Below are 12,381 nucleotides of genomic sequence, written 5' to 3' on the forward strand. Positions count from 1 at the left end.
TTTTCTATAAGACTGTGTACACTATCGGCCTCATTTTGGGTGTGGCCCCTAATTAAAAATTTATGAGTTATACTGTTTATGTTTAAATAATACACAGCATACATATATAAGGTTGCAATGAACTTATTCTTGTTCTGTCCACAGCAATTGTCGGAGTAGAATATTATGTTTTTCGCAGCTTCTCCATCAGAACTAATGCCTTTCAAATATTCCCAGACACACGACCCAATCTCAATCGCTCCTCTTTTTGCATCTGACTCAGTCCAGAAATAACAGTAAACATTGTCATATGCATGTTTGCCTTCTTTATTATTGAGTTCGGTCAATGTCAGGTTGTAACTGTTCAACTTGCTTTTATAATAAAAAGCCGAAGTGTCACCTCTGGGACATTGCAATACCGCTTCTAAATCGTAAATTACAACTTTATTTTCATTGTTTACATTTCTCCTGTCATTAAATTTCTCCTTCCTACTTAGTTCTTTCTCTTTAAGATGTATTTGATACTTTTCTTCTTCTTTTTCTTTTTCATTACCATTTAAGTTTGCATAGGCAACACATTGGTCGCATTGGTCTTTTTTTGGTTTGTGAAAACTTAAATTAAACTCTGTTGTAAAAATTTTATAGTAAGCAATTTAGTTACCAACCTCTTTATTATTTTTAGTTTGCAATCCTGTAAAGTCTCTGTACAAATCTTTAATTGTCTTACCTCCTTCAATATACTCTCTTGTACTGTGAGCTCTAACATAGTGTCCTTCTATTCGAGGAATAGATTCAATGTGTTTTCTGATTTCAGCTAATAATTCAGGATCCAATTTTTCGTTATTGCCATGTTTGCCACGTTTCTCCTCTATGAAGCCCATCTCATTTATGTTCGTTATGATGGTGTAAATCATTCTATCACTGATATCTAAAGTACTTCTAAAAAAAGTTTTGCACACTCTAATTCTATTATTGTCCAGTGTCAAGTAGAACGCCTTATTGGGGCGACGGGGAGTTTGGGCGTTAGTATATTTATATTTAGGTTCTATATCAACCATACAAGTTTTTATGAATGCTCTTTGCTTATTTAAATCACCAATTTGCCAAAATTTATCAAAAATTTCATATCTTCCCTGAGTGTCTATTTTGTCTATGCATTTTAATTTACACTTCTCATTACAGGGAGTCTTGAGACAACGTGAGGGCTTATTTTTGCGAGTTTTAGACATTGACACATAAGCTCTTCCTTCGTTAAGCATCTTTTTTACTCTGTTTTGTCTCCATTTAGCAGGATTTTTTACCCTCTTAAGACCTCTTTTTTTTAAGCTCTGTGTTGCAGTGTCAATATCAGAGCTTGAAGAATCCGAGCATGATGGAATTAGGAAATTCTTTTTTCTGTGCTGAGAAATCTTTCCGAATCTGTCCTCAAAATCGAAATTAGGATCATCCACGTCGTCATCTAAGTCGCTTTCATCAGTGTACATAGGAGAATAAATGGTTATTGAAGAGTTCATCGCACAAGATCTTCGTATTCGTGAACCAGTGGCATTCGAAGTCTAAAAGAGAAAATTAATTAATTATTTCATATTATATCACATACATCAGATCTGTAATCGCTTCGCTCTGTATTCTCCATACTATTATCTTCTTCTAATTCAGTAGCCGTGCGTATAATGGCTGAAGCTAAGTGACCCTGTGACTTGCCGCTCTCTCCAGTTGGCTCGGTTGAAATTTCTTGAGATGAATTCAAAGACGAAGACGACGACGATGATGAGGACTACGACGAGGACGAGCATGGTGAACTTGAAGAAGAAGAAATCCGTCTCGACGGTAGCTTCATTTCTTCAACTACCTTGGTATTTTCTTTCTCGTCTTCATACGAAAAGCTGTCACTGTCGTACTCCGGTACAAGATTTATTTTGATTTCAATGTTAGGCCGCGATTTATTTATCAACACTTCAGTTTCAACCGAGGTACATAGTTGAGGATCCTGTAATTTTGTTTAAGTAAGTTATCGATGCTAATTTATGGAATTAATTATCATAATACGAGCAGAAAAAGTGGCAACATTTAACTTACATCGTTCTGGGGGGAATCCCGCATAGGGTGTAGCTCGTCTTTTTCTGTTGGTTTCTGGAAAATAGTTAGGTATTTAGTATTGGTAATAATATAATACAATAAGTGAACACAAAAATATCAGATTTTGCAATAAGTAAAACCTTACTTCTGTATCGTTTGAATGACTTTCATTTATTGTTAAATTATTTATAATCAACGAAGATCCACTGTCGCACAGGTTCACATTTTTACTTTTAGGCAGCTGAAAAAATAATAAATTTTTATACATTGTGCCCATGTTAAGCGAGCTACTCACACACCTGCCGCAGGGACTGTTGTCCCTACCGGTAGGACTAAACTTACATTAAATACATTAAATTTTACTTAGTCCTACCGGTGGGGACAATAACTTACTGGTAGGGCTACGTGTAACGGGCCAGATTGTCCCTGCGGCAGGTGTGTGAGTAGCACGCTTTAAATGAAAAAAAAACGTAGGTATTTAATTACTTACTGCGTCGTTATCAATATTCGATAAGGTTTCTCCAGGCGTTGAATTAGAGACTTTTTCCCTTTCAGAAATTTCGGATGATTGGACTAAGCCCATAATTTTTCGGATTCGCAATGACATTTTTATCTAAAACAGAAACAAATTAAATTATGCTAAAGAACATTCACATCACTTTTTAAAATAAACTGCATGAAATGATAATCAAACTATTTTTTATTATTATTTTTAACAATAAACCGATGTAAACTATAATGACTCAAACTAATTGTACTTCTTTTAGAAATAAAATGCAACAAGTCTGATTAGTGTTTCAAATCTATCGTAGTTTTTAATAAAAAAATGAGTTAAGTCTAAGTAGTTCAATATTATTTATACGATTTAAAAAAATAAAGAGGAACAAGTCTCAAAAACACGATTTATAATTAAAATAATTATGAATTATTTCCTTACCTTTTAATCATAAAATGAAATAATAGATATTCGTCCACGGGAACAAGGATTCACTTTGAACACTGTCGGCGTAACACTGATTCGTCGCGTGATGTGAATCCCGAAGGAAGCGGCCGAGTAAATCAAAAAGAGATGGACGATCTTCTATTTAGCTTGTATAGCTTTAAATAAGGAGCCTGTTGAACTGTACTTATTCTTTTCACGCGTTTAATTCGTTTTATTGTAAAATCTCGTTTTACCTATTTTTTGAGTTAATTCGGTTTATTTTTAAAGGAGCGATATGCAATCCAAACATAAAAACGCCTGTATAAACATATGTACATACAAATATTATGATATTTTAGCAGATTGATACTGAGATATCAAATATGTACAATATGTACATATTTTTTAATGTTGTTAAATATTTGTATATAACCACTTAGGGACTTAAGACACATTTTAAAATTAATAAGGGTCTGCAAAATACTGTCGAGAAAAAAAGATTTTTGTTTGCTTCTTATTAAATTTGTAATTTTAAATTCCCTCAAAAACAGTCATTGCAATGGCCACGCCTCTAATACGTCACGATTAATGTTAATTTTAAACTTTGCTCCTAAACTTCAATAAAAATAAAACTTTTATTTTTTGTTGGTTGGTTAGAAGAAATTGCCATTTGGCAATAAGCCCGCCAATGCACAAAAACGCAATGTACAAAAAGAATTTAAAAATATTTTTTTTTTATTTTGAGCCTTCAACATGGAATGTCCAGTAAACGAATGCGAGCATTTTCGACACCTCCTTCTGTTCGCGTTCGAATAAATCAGATTGAAAAAAAATATTCTTGAGCTGCTCGCGATATTGCGCAGTGTGAAATTTGTTGCAAATTACTTTAATTTTATTTTATTTATTTCGAACACAAACAGATGTACGTGTTAAATTAATATAAATAAAAAATGTATACATAGTCTGGTCTAGGGCGTGCCATCCAATAATATCTATTCACTAAATTATACTACAATAAATCGACGACAGTTTAAACTATATAAAGAATAAATATACTGTTTATTGAAAATAAAAAAAATATGAAAAAAACAAGGAGATAGTGGGAAAGAAAAGAAAAAAAATGATAAGGAGTGGTGAAGGATGATTAAGGGAAAGTAGGAGTGGAAAATTGCATTTGATTAAATGATTAAAAGCAAGAAAAGAGACAAAACGTTTATTCTCTCTTATTCTTTATTTATTATTATTTATGTTTTAAAATATTGAAGGAGAATACACTATTGACTAATTTGTTGTAAAATAATGAAGGAGAATATATTATTGACTAATTTGTTGTAAAATAATGAAGGAGAATATATTATTGACTAATTTTTTGTAAAATAATGAAGGAGAATACATTATTGACTAATTTGTTGAAAAATAATGAAGGAGAATACATTATTGACTAATTTGTTGTAAAATAATGAAGGAGAATACATTATTGACTAATTTGTTGTAAAAAATTAAGGAGAATAGGTACATTATTAATCAATTCGTTGTAAAATAATAAAAGAGAATACATTATTGACTAATTTGTTGTAAAATAATGAAGGAGAATACATTATTGACTAATTTGTTGGTGTTAACATGAGTTCTGTCAGTTTTTTACCAAATGAAGAGAACAACAGGATACAACAAAAAAATACTAAATAGGGAAGGTCAGGGAAAAAATGATATGCAAGGAAGTTAAGAAAAATACACGACAACAGGTAATTGAGAAAAAAAAATCTTTTGTTTTTTTTTGCCTGCAACTTACAACTGAATTGACGGGAATCAAACCGTTTGACGTTTTGATGGTCAATGTGAGATAATTTTAGCAATAAATCTTCTACGACCATTAACCATTGGTGGCACTTATTCCAACCGTACGATACCCGGTTCGTTAATGTACACAGATAATAAATATTAATGTTCGACATGCTTCCCAGGAGTAAGGAGTCATTTCAGGAGTCAATTGTCTTCATCAGCGAACAGAACGTGGAATACGATACATGTAGGTATACTATACGGTATACCTACGAGAAGCGTATCACAAACCTTTAGAATCGGAACCAGCAAATGCGTGCAGATTACAGTGATGGAATTTTAGTTACTCTTATGTTATCTGGAAATAATTAGATCTAATCTAATCTAATAAAATAATTAGATCTAATCTAATCTAATAAAATAATTAGATCTAATCTAATCTAATAAAATAATTATTCGTTTATGTGTAATAAGTGTGACGTCACGATTTTTCAGAAAAGTCGGTAAGTGGTTATCTACAAATATTTAATAACATATAAACTTAATTTTTACTGGCGCGTCTTGGCGCCGGCCATTGTTCTCCCATATAAAAGGGGACGCATTGAAATCTCAATTAGATAAAAGAGTCAGTCAAACAGCTGGTTTGATTAGTGGAGAGTGTTAATTGCACCGTTCCCCCGCGGGGGTAGGCGGAGAAGATAGAACTCCGTATTTATTTATTTATTTATTTTGTTCATTAACGCCAAAAAGGCATTTACAAAAAATAAAAATGAAATACATGCTAACATACTAAATAATAAACACAGAATATACTAATATAATATATTAATATAATTGCTGTATAAAAAGAATTGTTTGCTTCAAATATATAAAGATAAAATAAATAGTGGTATTTCTAGGTCTCAAAACATAAGTACGCGACCTAGAACAGGTGGTAATATCTTAATTCCTGAATTAAAAACAACTACTGCACAACATCATTATACTTACAGAGGAATATTTTTCTTTAATGAAATGAACAATGATAATAAACAGTACAGTCAGGAATACAATATATTTAAGAAAGAAGTAAAAAAAAAAACATCTTCAACTCTTTTTTATGTAACACTGTTTGAAAACTGTTAATATCTTTTTTGTAATTTATGTATGTTATTTTAAAAATATTATTGATTAAAATAAAATAATCTATTGTAAGACGTCACTCCCCATTATGTACACAAGAATTGTTTATTTCTTTTACGTAATGGGAAACGTAAATATATGTATTTGATTATTGTAAAAAATTGTATTTAGTTGAAATATTGTATTTTAATTTGTTAATAAAAATATTTTATTTTTTTTAAAATACAGAAAAAATATGTGAAATTAGTTAAAAAGGATATAATAAAAAGTTTTACTAAATAAAAAAAAAACAATAATAACAGAGGTATGCAAGAAAAAACAGTAAGAATATAAACAAAAAATGCAAAGATATAAGCTTATGAAATAAATTCTGTAAAGCAAACAATAAATAAAGTGTTACGGTAAGCAAGAAAGACATTTTTAAGTTAAATTAATAAACAAGCAAGCATATATTATCACGAAAAAATAAGAAATAAAAATATGTATCAATGAAATGCGTATTTGCCAATACTACAATGCAATTTGATATAATAGTAAAAAATAAAAAACAAGTATAAGGTAATAAAAATAAACAAGTAAGTATTTTTTTAATTTCTGGAATTGAATTGTCAATAATAGTTAGACGATTATTACTCTGTCTTTGCATACGGACCACGCCTGTTCTATTTGCCTACGCCTTATCTTCGCAGTCAGCATCTACGATCTACGTCCTGTTTGTCACTGTTTTACTTCTAAATAAGCAGAAAAATGAAGGAAATTTTAATCAAAAGTGTTTTCTACTTATCGATTTACAAGACTGATAAGTTCCAGTACCACAAAGACGATACACACAAGTATAGGGACAAAAATTAATTGCTAATAAAAATATATCAATCGAAGCTACAATGGCAGTGCACAACGGAGTTTTAGTCCCAACACTCATGTATGGAAATTAAACATGTAACTGGCAGAAGAAGGATGAAAACCGAGTGAACGCGGTTGAAATGCGATATCTTAGACGAATGTGTGGGAAATCAATGTATGACAGGGTTACAAATGATGAAATCAGGCGAGAGTGTAAATCTAAGTCAAGTATAATTGATAAGATTAAGAAAGGGTCTCTGAGATGGTTTGGTCACGTAGAACGAATGGACGACGAAAGAATGTTAAAACAAGTATATATGGCGAAAATAAACGTTAACGTAAGGAGACGAGGACGACCAAGGAAGACGTGGCATGATCGGATACACCAAATTCTTAGGTCTGGTTATGTCAAAAGCAGACAGAACCGAAAGGCATGTAAAAAAAATGTATGAATGTGGAAGAAGCTAGGAATATGTGCCAGGATAGGCGTGTGTGGCGGTCCATTCTCTCTGCCTACCCCTACGTAGTAGTAACGACCGATAAAAAATCCTTCTGGAAACAGCGCTGAAACGTCGTGTTGCCCTGAGCAAAAAAGAAAGATATTTTTTACAAATTCAAACAAAAAACAAACCATCACGCCATTCCGAGGATAGAACGCTATATCACTCTGTCTTTGCATACAGATCTTGCTTCCTCTACATTTACACCTTTTTTGCACGCAAATGGATTATTTCGATTTTTAACATGTCCATCTTCAAGTATTTTTTGGATTTGTTCGTGCCATGTCTTTCTCGGTCTTTCTCGATTTCTGCATTCAACAACTTTTGCATCGAAAATCTAATAATGTATGTATGAATGTGGAAGAAGCCAGGAATATATGCCAGGATAGACGTGTGTGGCGGTCCATTCTCTCTGCCTATCCCTCCCTACGGGGAAATGGCGTGATGGTGGTAGTAGTAGTAGTTTTAAAAATGTAAATTTATTTTGATTGTCACCCTGCCTCAGTTGACCACCCCTGAGACCCGGGGTCAACTGGCCATTAACCGCCGCGGTATTTTTCAAAATGTGAACATCTTAACTGGACCATCTCGCGGTGATATACTTTTTTGATTTGCGGGCCAGGAATTCTGTAATATGATTCGCGAGGGGAATTAGCGTTAATTACCATCGGCAGAACGAGGATAGTCATAACGTGATATCAAATACCAAATAAATAGGTTCTTGTATCAAGATGTCGGGGAAATCAGGGTCGACCGGCGAATGTGTTTTTTGTACATCTCAGTTCAATTTGGTTTCTTTACATTTTTTATTTCAACATGCTCACGATTTATTTTTTTTATTATTTTTTTTAAATTCATTTTTGCACCACAACAGGCCAGGAGGCCCAATTACAGTGGTGAATTACATCACAGAACACCCAGGCTTGAGAAAAATCATATTTAAATTTTTTTTGTGTTCTCACCGGGAATCGAACCCGGAACCTTCCGTGCGTGAGTCAAGCATCTTGACCACTACACCACGGAGGCCGCCAATGCTAAAAATAAATAAATTATAATGCATATTTTTTTACTTCCTGTAATAAAGAAGAAGTTCATTGCTATTTGAAATTGGATTTCAAAAGAGTATTCTTACCCGCGGTAAAAATCAAAGCATTTAATTGTAGGGTGAAATTTCTCGAAATGACCCACTTAAACCAGCCAATGACAGGTCATAAGCCCTGTAGATACCTAGACTTCTATATTACCTTATCTAAAATGATCTTCATCTCTGTTGTAATATGTTGATATTAACAACTCCCCAGGGAGTTGAATCCAGTCCTTGTCCACAAAAATTAGGTTAAACTCAAAACATTTTTGAATCTTTTCGTAGTCGGTAACACTGGATACCGCCACCGCCCCTCCGACGGGATTTGACACTTGTGTTGATAATGAATCTACCGATTATTGCTCGATAGAGGTCGACAACGCTGTAGCTCAATCACAAATAACTATCGACGTGCTTAAAAACATGCTAAGCATTTGAGCGATCATAATGAACATGCTTAAGTTAGTCACCGCGTGTAATCTCTAAGTAAACGCTCGTGTCGGTTTGTTTTTTTGTTTTCCTCATAAATAAATACAAAACAAACCGACGCGAGCGTTGACTTATGCCTGCGATAACATAAGCATATGTACATCTCCCTTCCCCTCCTTATCTTCTCTTTAAGCATTCTTGTCCTAATCCCGCCCAATTTACAATAACTTACTGTTCTTAAAAATAATATTGAAAAATTCTTTAATTATTGAAAAATATTTACGGGTACATGAAAATAACATTTTTATATGTTTAAACTTATATGTATTTATTTAATATGTAATATATTTTCTTTACTAACTTTGTATACTTTGTGGAAATCTGTTATTAGTTCTGAGTTTATACACTGTATCTGTTTGTTTACTATAAATATGTATGTAGAACTGTTGATTTCCCAAATAAAATAAAATATTCATATTTTTTTTATTGAATCGGCATTCACTTCGTAACACTTCATTAAAAATTATTATGAAAATAAAACTTTTTTTATTCGTGTTACAACTGTATTATATGTTCGTTATTGCAACTTCCACTTATGTGCCAAATTTTAAGAAATAAATTCGACTTACTGTCCTGTCCCTCATTGATCATGTTTTCATATCTGTACTTTAGATAACTATCCATTCATATGCTAACACCTTGGGTAAGGGGGAAAAAACCCTCCTGCTCTAAGTTTCACTGATTAATTTGTTTATTTTTTGTTTAAATTCTATTTTTACATTTTACATTTTTTTTGCACCACAACAGGCCAGGAGGCCTAATTACAGTGGTGAATTACATCACAGAGCACCCAGGCTTGAGAAAAATCACATTTTAATTTTTGTGTTCTCACCGGGAATCGAACCCGGAACCTTCCGTGCGTGAGTCAAGCGTCTTGACCACTACACCACGGAGACCGCCATTCTATGACATTGTGAACAATATTCTGTGTTTACTATATTTGTTTTATATCACCCGTCGATGGGAGGAGTGCTCTCCCGAAACTATAGTTGTGTTCTTGTAAAATAATAAAATGTGTAACACGAATAACAAAGTTTTATTTTGATAATAATTTAAAATATTCATTATTGTTCATTGTGATCGCTCAAATACTTAGCATGTTTTTAAGCACATCGATAGTTATTTGTGATTGAGCTACCGGTGTCAACTAACCCCCGCTCCCCCCGAACTGGCCAAACCGGCCTTGGTTGGATATTCCAACTTTTAACAGCCGTATTAGCTGCCGTCCCGTATCGTTGCGTAACTTCACGATCCGTGCTCTATAAAGATACACCCGTATAATGTGTATGTGCGAGGCGTGCGTACTTACGTACGTACACATTATATCACGTGTTGCATCGTACTGTTTACGTATGTAGATCAAAAGTCATTTAGATAACAGGAAATTCAATACTGTGAACCTATGAACTGTACACATCGTACGAATAAAGACTTATTTATTATTCATACTTAAAGCATTAACTTTGTTGTCAAACATTTTACTAAATGTTATTAAATATTTGTATACAGGGTGTTCTTTAAACCCTGTCACATCCGAAACCACGATGATCAGTATGAGAAAGAAGACATATTGGCACATTAAAATATTTTTTTATAACTAATAAAATCTTAAAAAATTAAATATAGAAAAAAAACAAACAGTGGCTTACTTCTGTAGGGGAGAAGCGGGGGGGCGCGGCCGTGCAGTTCAGACTCCTCCCTCCCCCTCCTCGTTTTTCCACTGCAGAAGTAAGTTCTGCACAGTTCGCCGGCGAAAATCGGCGTTTACTATAAAAAAATAACACAATATATTGCATTAGCAAAATAGTAAGGAGTATCTAATCCAAAAAAGTGAAAATTAAACTGCTTTTCTTGACATTTGGCTTGCCAACCGCCGGCTCAATGCAATGAATAGCATGATAAATAATACAACAATGTTTGAGTATGTCCAAATGCTTGCAGACTGGCTGGATTTCCTCCCTAGGGAGTTATTCATATTTAAACTTATTTCAACAAAGAGGGAAAACATTTTTGAGAAGGAAATATGGAAGTCTAGGCATTTACAGGGCTTATGACCTGTCATTAGCTGGTTTAAGGGGCCACTTTACACACTGTGTAACATTCACCATTTTGCCCCGATGTGTAAATTGGCCTCTTAAACCAGCCAATGACAGGTTATAAGCCCTGTAAATGCATAGACTTTTATATTCCCTTCTCAAAAATGTTTTCCCTCTCTGTTGAAATAAATTTAAATATTATAAATAATAAATTAAAATGGCTGTTTTGGAATATTTTCCATATTTACGCCGGTGAAATTCAAAAATGTGATTGCGCAGCTGGATTATACGTCGCGAAACGTAAATTTTTTACATTGGTTGGTGAGAAATTGTTATCACGTCGCTTATTAGCACGTCGATAGTTATATGTGATTGAGCTACAGCTTTACTTTCCACATAATTATACAATCTTAACACGTATGTTAATGTATCAAAGTGCGTCATATTATTATTGAAGGTTGGAAGATGAAATGTAATGTACCTAATAACGTATTAATAATTTTAAAAAAATATTTGAAAATTTATTTATAAACCCTTACGGATTATTACATTCATTTTATAAAAATAATATATGCATTTTTTATTCATACTCTGTTGTTTAAAATAATATTTTTTACATCTTTTGAAAAGTTTGTCTCAAGTCTTTTTTTTAGTTTTGTCTAGTTGTTTTTTTAATTTAATTTAATAATTTCAGTCCCTGGTAATAAGTCTTGATTGTCCTTGTCTTGTTTTAGAAAGTTGTATATGGTATTTGTCTGATATTCTCGTATGATGTCCATGTTGACTACAATTTTTTACAAGTTTTAGTTCTTCGTCTACAATTACATTAGTGGCTAATTTATGGATAAATTTTAATGATTCTAGTTGAAAAAGTTCAGTTTTATTTAATTGCTTAGTTTGTTTTAAAAGTTCTCTAGTTGCAGTTAGATAGGGAAGGTCATATACTAACTTTAATATATTATTTTGTTGTCTTTGTAGTCTGTTTATGTCATTTTGATTTGTTCCCCATAGTAGTTGCGTATAACATATTTTAGTTTTTACATAGGCTTTTGGAACAAAGTTTTTTATTTTTTTAAAAAGACTCGATAATGTCGCCACCTTGCTAATTAAATTGTTGATAATTATTGTCCATGTCAATTGTCTGTCTATTGTTAGTCCTAAGTATTTAACATGTTCAATTTCAATACTTGGTAAATACATAAAACTTACTTTTAACCTGACGTTTAAAATCTGTTCGCTTTCAAATATTGTAAATAAATGATACAAATTTGTCATAATAAAAAAATACAATTTTTACAAATTAACCAAAATTATAAACCAATTATGGTTTATTACATAAATAAAAGACGAGTGATAGTTTAATCTACAAATTTGGAATATCCAGTGGTCGGTTTCATCGCTTTCGCGACATCTTCGAGACTAGTATCTTTATTAAGGAGTTCAATGAATTTATACAAAACAGAGGTAAGGATAGATAATTCAAAATTATATGAAAGTAAATTAAATAAAGTTATTTTTATCTTAAGGATCATTATCAACATTTTT

The 12,381-nt window shown here is 32.4% G+C and overlaps 1 protein-coding gene and 1 long non-coding RNA gene across 2 annotated transcripts in view; both read right to left on the bottom strand.

Annotated features, from left to right (window-relative positions):
- The window catches only part of LOC148271955 (innexin inx7-like), a 54,661-nt gene extending 44,098 nt beyond the window's left edge, over positions 1–10,563 (bottom strand). The window contains exon 1 of the mRNA XM_088240705.1: positions 10,450–10,563. The gene's annotated coding sequence lies outside the window, so the exon portion shown is untranslated. The remainder of the gene's footprint in view (positions 1–10,449) is intronic.
- LOC148271956 (uncharacterized) lies at positions 505–2,943 on the bottom strand. The gene is made up of 5 exons (XR_015824979.1): positions 2,549–2,943; positions 2,204–2,299; positions 2,059–2,112; positions 1,580–1,969; positions 505–1,535 (listed from the first exon to the last, which is right to left on the bottom strand). It is a non-coding gene; the product is annotated as an uncharacterized LOC148271956 (long non-coding RNA).
- Positions 10,564–12,381: the final 1,818 nt, after the last annotated feature.

Source organism: Micrasema longulum, unplaced genomic scaffold, assembly GCF_059751315.1.
Source record: "Micrasema longulum isolate JH-2025_06_02 unplaced genomic scaffold, ASM5975131v1 h1tg002564l, whole genome shotgun sequence".
Classification (NCBI taxonomy): Eukaryota; Metazoa; Arthropoda; class Insecta; order Trichoptera; family Brachycentridae; genus Micrasema; species Micrasema longulum.